A 10,663-nucleotide genomic window follows, 5' to 3' on the forward strand; every position below is an offset into this window, starting at 1 on the left:
AGGGAATTCAGGGTATCAAATTCTCCGATTTCCCCAATGGTCGCCTTTGGCAGTACAAATTGGAAATTATATTAAATTCTGAGGGTCACGAAATACTCCGTGATCCGGTAGTTGAGCTGTCTGAGTTTATTAAGGACAAGCCCAATGTGCATCAAGCTATTAAATGGTGAGAACTCATAGGATCCTTTATAATAGGTCGCAGGAGGAGGAAAAAGCACCTAAGCATATGCTGAAACCAGCCCTCCAAACAGTGCCACAGGCGACCCAAGTGACACCTGACCGTAGTACAATCGACCTACCATCAAATTAAAAAGTTAAGAACCCACTTGAGAAGAATGTCACGGTACGGGCCCAATGACCTGGGATCGGCATACAGGCATACAGGATCTCCGAGAAGTAGCATCCAGAGGTGAAATTTCTAGTGCGTTGAAAAAGCAACTGGAAGAAGAATCCATTGGGAGCCTGAAGAAAGCCTATGGTAGCACTCAAACTCCATCAATGCGACTGCCAGTGGCGAGAGTGCAGGTGAAGTTCTATGGTGTCTGCCGTCTGAGAAAGCAAGTTCCATTAAGGAGGTACTTCAAGTGCCATAAATTTGGACAATTTGGAAATTGGTGAAGGCATGCACCGACGCCACCGATCGGTGTCATCGATGCAGACGGTTTAGGGAGAAAGGCTCTCAGGGAATACAATACTGTCAACAAATGCGGAAAAATTAGGTTCATTCAAAAAAACCTCAATTATTGCAGGGTCGCTAAGAATTTACTTGTTATGGTGGCATCGTAAGTGAAAAATACAGGAACCGTCACGGGGGCGGATGCGTTACAGACTCGACTGGTGGAGCGGCGATATGGGCTGAAGTCTATTAGAGGCTTTCATCTAATTAGATATTGTTCTGGCTAACGAAGCTAACGTAAGTTCCTTCTTGAGCTGGCACGTTAGCGAGACTACCGACTGTGATTACCAGTCATAAGCTATGCAAATTATATACCCAAAGTCGAGAGAAATATCACCTGGCTGGATGAGTAGATCTTCATGGAAGTATAGCTAGAGCTTATCATGTCGCACAACATATTTCTGGAATATGTGACGCGTCTATGTCTAAAAGATGCACATTCCCCAGTACAAAACCCGGGGAATAGCGAAATGCCGACCTGCGATCAGTCCACCACCAAGCCGGATGAAGTGCAAAAAGAGGTAACATGCAAATGAGGAAGCCCGAAAAAATCTCAAGCTGGCTATCTAGGGGAGCAAAAGGGAACGCATAAGAAGCTCTATCCGTGGGTGAGCGCCAATAGAGTTGTAATGAAACGATTCAGAGACTATGGAAAAATACTACAGCGGAAAATCTATAATAAATTACTTCCAATCGTTGGGGGTCAGCTTCTCAGTTAGAATAAACATTAATGCCATGGAACGGGTTAATGCCTGCAATGAAATGCAATTCGCAGAGAGGTAAGTACCTGCAATTATTACATGGGCGTGACCGTGGTGATCAAAAATGCATTCAATTTGGAATGGAATCATATAAAGAAGACCCTGGCGACACTTTGCATTCCTACCTATCTCGCTGCAATTGTACTGGGCTGACATTCGCGGAGGAAAAGACGGAAGCGGTCCTCATCATCAAGCGCCGGAAAAGAAATTTGGTTCTCATTGCAATTGGGAGCCATATCGTTACTTTCAAGCTATCCATAAAATATTTGGAAGTGGTGATAGATATGAAGCTCAGTTTCAAGCACCACGTGGACTATATTTGCGAAAAATTATACACAAGCAGTATGCCTTTGGCAAGAATAATACCGAATTTACGAGTTGCGCGGATATTTGCAGGCTGCCTGTACCCAGGGTGATGAGTTCTATCTTTGCGTATGGTGTCCCAATATAGGGATCAGTTCTAAATACTCTAGGTAATACACATAAAAGTGCGGTCTACAGCAGAACAGCCCTAAGGGGTTCGTCATCACAGGAATGGTCCCCATTAACCTCTTTCCTGAAGAGATGATGTATATATGTTCAAGCTCATCAAGTCCATCTGTCTATTACGTCAACAGCGAGGAGATCATTCAAACAAAGATTGTTGGACACACAGATTGATCCCTAACATCATCCGTATGGGTTTAAATTGGACCTAATATGATTGTCCAAATTATAATGGTTTCTCGGAGGATCCAGTACATGTATTCTTCCAATGCGCGAGGTTATTCGAAGAAAGAAGAAACTTAGAGGCAACTCTAGGTGAAATGCTATCACCGGATACGTTTATTCGGAGAATGGTAGCTTGCCAGGAGGACTAGGACGCGACCAATTCTCCGATCGCAACGATCCAAAGTAAATTGCATAAAGTTGAAAAGGTGTGGAAAGCTTGGCTATAATTACCATGGCATACGGAAGGAAATAGGCTCGGTTGGCTCCCAACAACCGTGCGCGGATTTCATCATCGTAGCTGTTATTGGTTGTGATTTTCGATCCAAGATAGGAGAAATTATCAACGGTCTCAAAGTTGTATTCTCCCATCTTTATTCTTCCTGTTTGACCAGTGCGATTTGATGTTGTGGGTTGGTTCGTCTTCGGTTCTGACGTTGCCACCATATATTTTGTCTTGCCTTCATTGATGTGCAGCCCAAGATCTCGTGCCGGCGCACTCTAACCAATTTGGTCGTTTTACCCTAACCATGCTATCATAGGCGTCTTTAAAGTCAATGACTAGATGGTGCACCTGGTATCCATATTCCAACAGTTTTCCCATCGCTTGCTGTAGAGGGAAACTCTGATCTGTTGCTGATTTGCCTGGAGTGAAGCCTCTTTGGTATGCGCCAATGATGTTCTGGGCGTATGGGGCAATCCGGCCTAGCAAGATAGTGGAGAATATCTTATAGATGGTACTCAGCAACGTGATACCTCTATAATTGCTGCACTGTGGGATATCTCCCTTCTTATGTATGAGAAAGATAATGCCTCTCTGCCAATCGTCAGGCAATGATTCGCTGTCCCCCCGAGCACAAGTTGATGAACCACTTGGTGTAAATGGTCGCCTACAGAGCCTATTTCAGCTTACAAAAACTGTTCTGCCCGAAACACCCCACCATAGGGTCAAAGCTCTTACTGCACAAGACAATGATCTTGCCAGTCCTCATGTATTCCTCGGAAAATTGGGTTCTTAGCAAGAAAAATTGCGAACTCTTGGCCGCGTTCGAGAGAAGAATGCTCCGAAGAATTTATGGCCCCCTACATGAGGATGGACGATTCTGTAGCCTACATAACGACGAAATCTATGAGCGACACCACGACCGTCAAGTTGTGGATGAAATCCGGCTCAATAGGTTAGGGTGGGCATGCCACTTAATCCGTATGTGTGAGAAAGAAAACGAGGCAGACCCTGTCTAAGATGGAGCGATGGCGTAGGTCAGGACGCCAGACAGCTTTTAGGGATATCGAATTGGTGGACCTCGGTGCAAAACCGGGATGTCTGGAGTTCCTTATTAAGGCAGGTCTAAACCGAATACCGGTTGTTGCGCCGTTGATGATGATGATCCGAATGGAGATCTAGCTAAAGTGAGCTAACTCTGAGCCATGCTGAAATGCCTGGTGGTGGTTCCACGGGGTTGAATGAGCGGGCGGTGGCTTTACTGCGTGAAAATTCCACGCACTGGCGTGTCCAGGTCAGTGAATGTTGAAGATTTACTCCTCGTTAGAAAAAAAGACAGATGGACCGACAGACAGCGAACCGATTTTAATATGATTTTGTCCTACACTTCTCAGGTTAAGTCCAACAAAAGATTAGTTCTCGCGAAAAAAGGTATCGACCCTGATGTTTGCACGGGTGAAATAAGAGATGCTATTCGAAGTAAAGTCTTGCAGTCTTGCAATATATCCAGCTTACCATCTCCATTATTTCCTCCATCAAAAAATGGCCGTCGAAGAACCTCGTAAAAAATAGGCTCACCTCAATATCAAAATGAGGTCTGCCACACACAAGCATATCGCGAACTGGCGATCGTTTGGGGGTCTGCCCTGATTTGCATCCAACGTCAAACTGCAAAACAAACAAGGATGATGCAAAAGAAATGTGGCAAACTGTGGACGAGCCAGTATACCTAATCGTGAGACCGAAAACCGATATTCCCATCACTGAACTAAACGCGCTGACAGAACACCAGCAAAACGGCTCCTGTCTTAACTTACATACGTAAATGTTTTATAATCTAATGCTCAAGAGAAACTTTACGACAATAGATAACATCAAAGCCTAAAAGAATTTGGTTAGTTACTACCTCAATCGCTAAACCAATGTGCAAATTCTGTGATACAGGAATTACTTATAATTCGCAATCAATTACGAATGCTTAAAATTTTATTCAGTAAATTAGCTCACTTAAAATATGCCACTAGAAAGCTAATACAAAGTCGAATTGGAATGCTTTGTAAATAATAACGGAATAGATATCATATGTCCGGTGCCATTTATTCTTTGGTGGGGTAAAGGGTGCCTACCACACCTACATGCCATTTTTCCCGGTTATCTGAAATACGCTTTAACTCTTCCCCCGCTTTCCCCTACTTCTCCTCTATTGCTCTTTGTTTTTGTTATTTGGGCAATGTGCTCCTGGAGTGGCCCACACATCGATGATATTGGAAAAATTGGTTACATTCCATGACGTAGTCAGCGTCGTTGTTTGATCTATCTACTGCCACTTCCGCTTTCCGATTACATTGCGCACTGGTGACAGATCCGTTCGCCGACCAATTCTTCATTTGGAATAATGCCAGGCCAGCGTACACAAGCAAGTGTTGGCGAAGGTTTGGAGCTTTCAAGTAGCAGTGGTGGTCAATTTCCATGCACTACACCCATATAGGAATACAGAAAAAACACATGCCCAGAACAGTCTCCACTTGATTTTGGTGTTAAGATAACTGCATTTCAGATTTTAGATAATGCACCGAAAGGTACCTAGTGCTGTGAATGGGTCAGGCAACATCTAGTTCGGTTAAAAAACCACAGTTCCTAGATATAAAAATTGATCGACGCTGTCGGTAGTCTGCCCATTCATGCAGATAGGGAGAGTGTGATGACGCGTCCGACTTGGTTTTGTTGGTGTTTGTCATCAGCCCAATTCTACCTGCCTCTCTTTGCGAATTCAGAACCATATAGCCAAGGTCCATGACCCGGTGGAAAATAAACCAATGTCATCAGCGTTACCGAGGTGTCTGAGGAAAGATGTCATCATCCATTGACTTCCTCAGCATCCTCCGGGTAGGACAGCATGAAGAACGTCACCGATAAGAAGAAGGAATAATATCGGCGACAAGATGCAACCCCGGTGGACCCCGTTTTCGTACTTTAAATTTTTCTGAGATTTTATCTCGAAGCAGCACGAGATTTTGCGTCATTATATGTCGCGCTGATAGTAGGTATGATACACTCCCTCTTCAAGCTGTTGATCTATAGGGTGTCTGGATTCAAACTTTCTAGATATTTTTTGCAGCGTTCCAGGATTATTTTAGCTATTATCTTTGCGACGGTAAGAGGAAAGCAGGGGGAGTAGTCCGTATCCTAGTGTCACGGTGATTAGTCATTTCATCCACTGGCTGCGATACGGGTATGAACCGGAGTGAAATATTCTTTCCAGCTGGTCGTTATCGTGGATGAGGAAGGATAGGAAGATATTATGCTTATTTTCAAAAGACATCTAATGACCAAAGACAATTTTGACATCTACGACAAGTAATGTTGACTGCGGTACGGGCATTCTTATAAAAGGTGAAAAAGCCCATCAAGGCTGCATGTTCGGAGGTAACCAATGTACGAGTTTGGAATCATCTCAGCGAACTTCCGAGGCCAGAAACTCGCTGTAGTGGAAGTCGCCGACCAATACGCGAGCATGCTTCTTAAGATTCAAATTCAGGCCAGCCGAACCAAATGTTACACCCTTGCAATATACTGCGGATGCTGTCAGGTAGGCCGTGAAGTAAATATCTGCAAGGAAAGAGAGAGTTGCGTTCTATGCAAGGATCGTGGAGAGAGTGTTGCGCACATTGAGGGCTTGGGATGGTAACTACATCTTACAGATAAATATACACCGGGGCACAACCGCTCATCAGTTGCTAGTGCAGTTCGCTGCAAAGACCTAAGTGGATTTAGTACTCATAAATGCGCAGTAATGAAACAAAAACCTAGATTCATATCACCCAGACATATCATCTTGGGACTCTTGACTAAGGCCGAGGGGTGGTTTCGTCCGATTTCGGTGTTTAGCAGTAAGATTTTTCAGTGTCTATCTAACACTGAATGAAACGATGTCTGACTTTCGACGCATGCTTGATGCTCTGCGCTATCTTGGGTACAGAAGGGCGGATCCTGGTCGGGAGTGTGTTCAATGCTAAGGCATTTGAATGGGGCATGCCTAACCAACCTTCAGAGGCAACGACTTCTCAAAATGACAGCGAGAACAAGGCTTGTAGTTTTAAACACGGGACCACCCTTTAGCGACACGAAATTTAAACACTTCTTCTGTTAATAATACTGCCACTTTATTATATTTTATCAATTCAATCCCTTAGTACTACATTTCTTTCCTCCTTAAGTTCAGATATGTTCTCTATGTGACGTGACTCGACTCCCTTGTTGACATAAAACTGTCCCTTTATGGAAAGCAAGAAGATGCCAGCACATGACGGTATTCCAGCAGACCTAATTTTCGACGCATCCAACGCTTGCCTGAAAGAATGCATTGTTACCTCTCATTGGAAGTTGGAAAACTTTTACTGATCGGCAAAGGGAAAGGCGACCCTGAGTTGCCCTCTCCATAGCTCATCAGAAGTAAATTCGCTAAAGCAAGACGTGCTGCCGGAGACTCATCCCCACTTCAGTGCTGCTTCACAACAGGGAAATCCACAGCTGGTGCAAGCCATTTATGCCGTTCATCGAGTGGAGGCACAGAGCCATCACGTTCGACGGGAATTTTTCCTCGTAACGCTTAATGTCAAAAATTACTTTAATTCCATAAGATGGCGAGCCATTCGAGGATCACTAGACAATATTTTCCTCGTGCCGAGCTATATCTTACGGATATTGAGGGATTATCTAAGAAATCACTTCCTACTCTATGAAATGCTAAAGTGTCAGAGGAGGACGGAGGCAACGTCGAGGGTAGCGCAAGGATCCATCCTTGGGACAGACCTCTGTAACACTTCCTATGATAGTCTGCTTAGATTCGACATGCCAGAAGAGTCGCGCCTATTTAATGATACATATGATATCGTAACGCTTGTTGCAAGATGCGCTGTCGAATAGCCGCAAAGCAGAGTTGGCATATTGATGCGACTTATAAGCGTATGAATGACTGCTCCTGGTTTCAACCTCGCACTGGAAAAAACCGAAGTAGTCATCTTGACTAAAAAGACAATCTCGACCCTTGGTCAGGATTGCGCTCGTCCGAGATTTTTACCCTGATTTGACTCAGGTACTCATTGACAGCTGGGTGAACTGGTATCCAACGTCAAATCACGATACAAATACCACTGCTACCAGTGAGATTTGAACCGCAACATTCCATATGACAACCTGGAGATCTAATCACTCAGCTGTCCGGACACATCTATCACTGTCATAACTTTATTGTCAATAAAACACCATCCAACTGGAAAATTTACCAAAAAGCTGCTATCCGCGCTTTTTCGGCACTCCGGTTAAAATATGCCATAAATATATGGTTTTTATTATCAGAGACACTGTTATGCAGAACATTCAACGGTAACATTGCTCTATGAAGATAATGTTTCCCTGGCGCATCATAAAGAAGCGGATCTCGAGCAACTTATCAAAAAGTGGAATGACCCATTCAACACAGTTTATGACTCAATCTGAATATAACAGAATTTTTTGACGACCGATCCCAATCGAACAAAATCACTGTTAGTTGAAGTAATGCCCCAAGAGCTAAGCAATTCAAGTAATTAGGATCAAAGCTATCAGCATGAATGCATTATACAACAACCGAACTTGGATGAAATAGCGTTGCACAACTTGAGTTCTTTATGATCGATACATCATCAACCGTCTCAAATCCAAAATCTACCGTAGCGTCGATTGTGTCCCCTCTTTGTTTCTGAGTGTTAGCCGACTACCAAAGATAATGAGCGTCACCTCGCGGTAGTGAAGACAAAGGTGTTGCGTTGGGCCAGTGGTGTAACACTGCAGGTCGTATCTGAAATGAACACATCCGCGATCGATATGGAGTTGCAACGATCAGGAAAAATTGCGAAAGAGGCGTATTCGATGATTTAGACATCAAAGTCGATGGAAAACGACCAAAAATTAAATTAAGACTCCATCCAAATCAGGAGTTTGATTTATAAAAATGAGGTAATCCATTAACGGGGCAAAGGCTAAAGAAGAAGACTTCTATGTATAATAGTATTGTTGACAAGGAATAAAAGAAAAATGATTTTACCTTTCTGAGTTGGTTGTTTCTGAGAATGGCTCCTGTTTCACTTTAAGTTCACACGTTTTAATCATTCACTTCCTACGAGGCCTTGTTTGGAGCTAACACTAACGGGGTTAGGGTCTTCTTGAAGTGAAGAAATGAGGAAAGGACGACTTTTTTAACCTGAGAAGGGAAGAGACCCTAAAACTCGTCTTTAAATAAGGGAATCTTAAACCAGAGAGATGTCCAAATAACGCAGGAACTTTATAGCGTTGTTTACCGTGACTTAAGGCAAAAGAACTATTGGAGGAGGTTAGAATCTGCGGTGTCTCCTCATTTATTGTTTGCTGTGCATGAATCTCGAGTTTTGACGGTTCCATGAGTGAGGTGGAGTCATTATTTCCTTTGTTTGCAATTTAATTCAGTTCAGTTTCGTAACTGTTGGTGACCTGTCGACATTTTTGGATTTTCAGTGCAGTGCAGTTTCTATACACTACCCATAACTGTGCAAAACGTGAAATGGACGGAACTCTTTTATATTTCCGAGTCTAATTAGCAGGAAGGTTTGCCAGCGATTGCGGATCAATGCGGTCAGCTTCTATGACTTTTCTGTGTTTCGAACCCTACTTTTTGAATGAGCAGAATCAACTCGTCTGGAACTAAGTCCATTACAAAGCCTATCCCTTGTCCGAGGGGCAGTTTTTAAAAGCTTTTAAAGTATTATCCAATGTTCTAAACGATCACTAATTTAGACGGTGTTTGGGTTGTTTTTGTCAGGTAGTGGAAGTGTATATCTTGAAATAATAAATATAATGGCATCTGAAAACGTCTCCATGAAGCAGATGTCTGAAGAAATTGCACAGCTACTGAAATGTATCTACATATATAGAGAGTTTAGCTAATCGATGATAATAAAAAATCTGAGTGTTTTCCTTTTCCAGTATGCCTCTTGGCGAATATCCGAATATCCGTCATGTGTTTCCGTAACCTATCACTCTCTCTGAAAATGGTGCAGTTCGCCATCACGAAGCGCTTTACTGCATTAAATATGAAGTCTGTCGATCTCTTTTTCCTGCCGACTCTATCTCTTTACGTGCTCTCCGAGTCGTGCTTTCACTTGGGCTCTCCTCTGTCCGATAAATGCTTTGATGCGATGGACAATGAAGTCCTCGGTGTTTTACGTAGGTACCTGTCTTGAGACTTAATCCTACGGTCCTCTTAACACACGGATTGATTTTGTGACCACAATCAGAGCCCCGCTGAGACAAGCAACAACGGTACCAGTCTATACCAAGTGTATGGCTTAGCATTCATACTGGTGGATGCAAGAATTACCTAAATCTCTACCGAACTATGGAGTACGGCACCCGTGTTGATACGCAACACCACGTCGAGGCCCGAAGGTCCCTTCTCCCTTGAGCACAATCACAGCCACCATGAACCTCCCACAAGGGAGCCAACAGCAACCAACCGAGCTGTACTCAGATACGACAGGAATTCTCCTGAAGTATAAGAGTCCAGGGGCTACCTCAGTTCTCATGGTACCAGTATACCCCTGGTAAGGTTTCGTGACCGAAGCCACTTCAGATGAGTCCCCGTGCAGACTCGGGTCTGATCGCCTTTGCCAGGCCTTGGAGCATTCGCCTACTGCATCACGGCCGACAAGCCAATGCGGTACAGCGGTTCCTGCTGCCATCACGTGGAGGTTCTCCTCGGTCACTTGGTTTTGGTTCAGCCGACAGGGTTGCCGCCCCGTCTTCCTCCCCGCCACCTCAGAGCACCTTATGCGATGGACACAAGGAATTTGGTCAATTCTAGCTTTAGCCATTCGGTCGATTGGACTTTTTCAGAAGAATTTTGATTTGATTTTTGGTTTCCTCAGCTATCGCTTTAAAGAATTGATCTTTGGTTAAATTCCAAAGTTATTCCCCTTGATCCGGAGTGAGCATGTAGTGTCGCTTGTTGATCCGTCGCCATCATCGGTCAGTAAACAAAGTTTGTTGGGGTGGAAAAAGCATATCTGGTGAAAGGGATCATGGGATGACAACCTTTGACCTATTTGTGCACAATATAACCGGCATCCTTCGGGGACCTCATAGGGGAAGGTACTTTGGCGGTCAGGTGGGTTGCGTTAGGCCTTCCATTTTGCATATGAGGGCTTCCAAACGGCAGTGCCCCGCGCTGTACATCAATTAGTATCTCTAACCCTGGCAGAAAACTGAGCGTCAATTTAAAGT

The sequence above is a fragment of the Hermetia illucens genome, chromosome 2 (assembly GCF_905115235.1).
Source record: "Hermetia illucens chromosome 2, iHerIll2.2.curated.20191125, whole genome shotgun sequence".
Classification (NCBI taxonomy): Eukaryota; Metazoa; Arthropoda; class Insecta; order Diptera; family Stratiomyidae; genus Hermetia; species Hermetia illucens.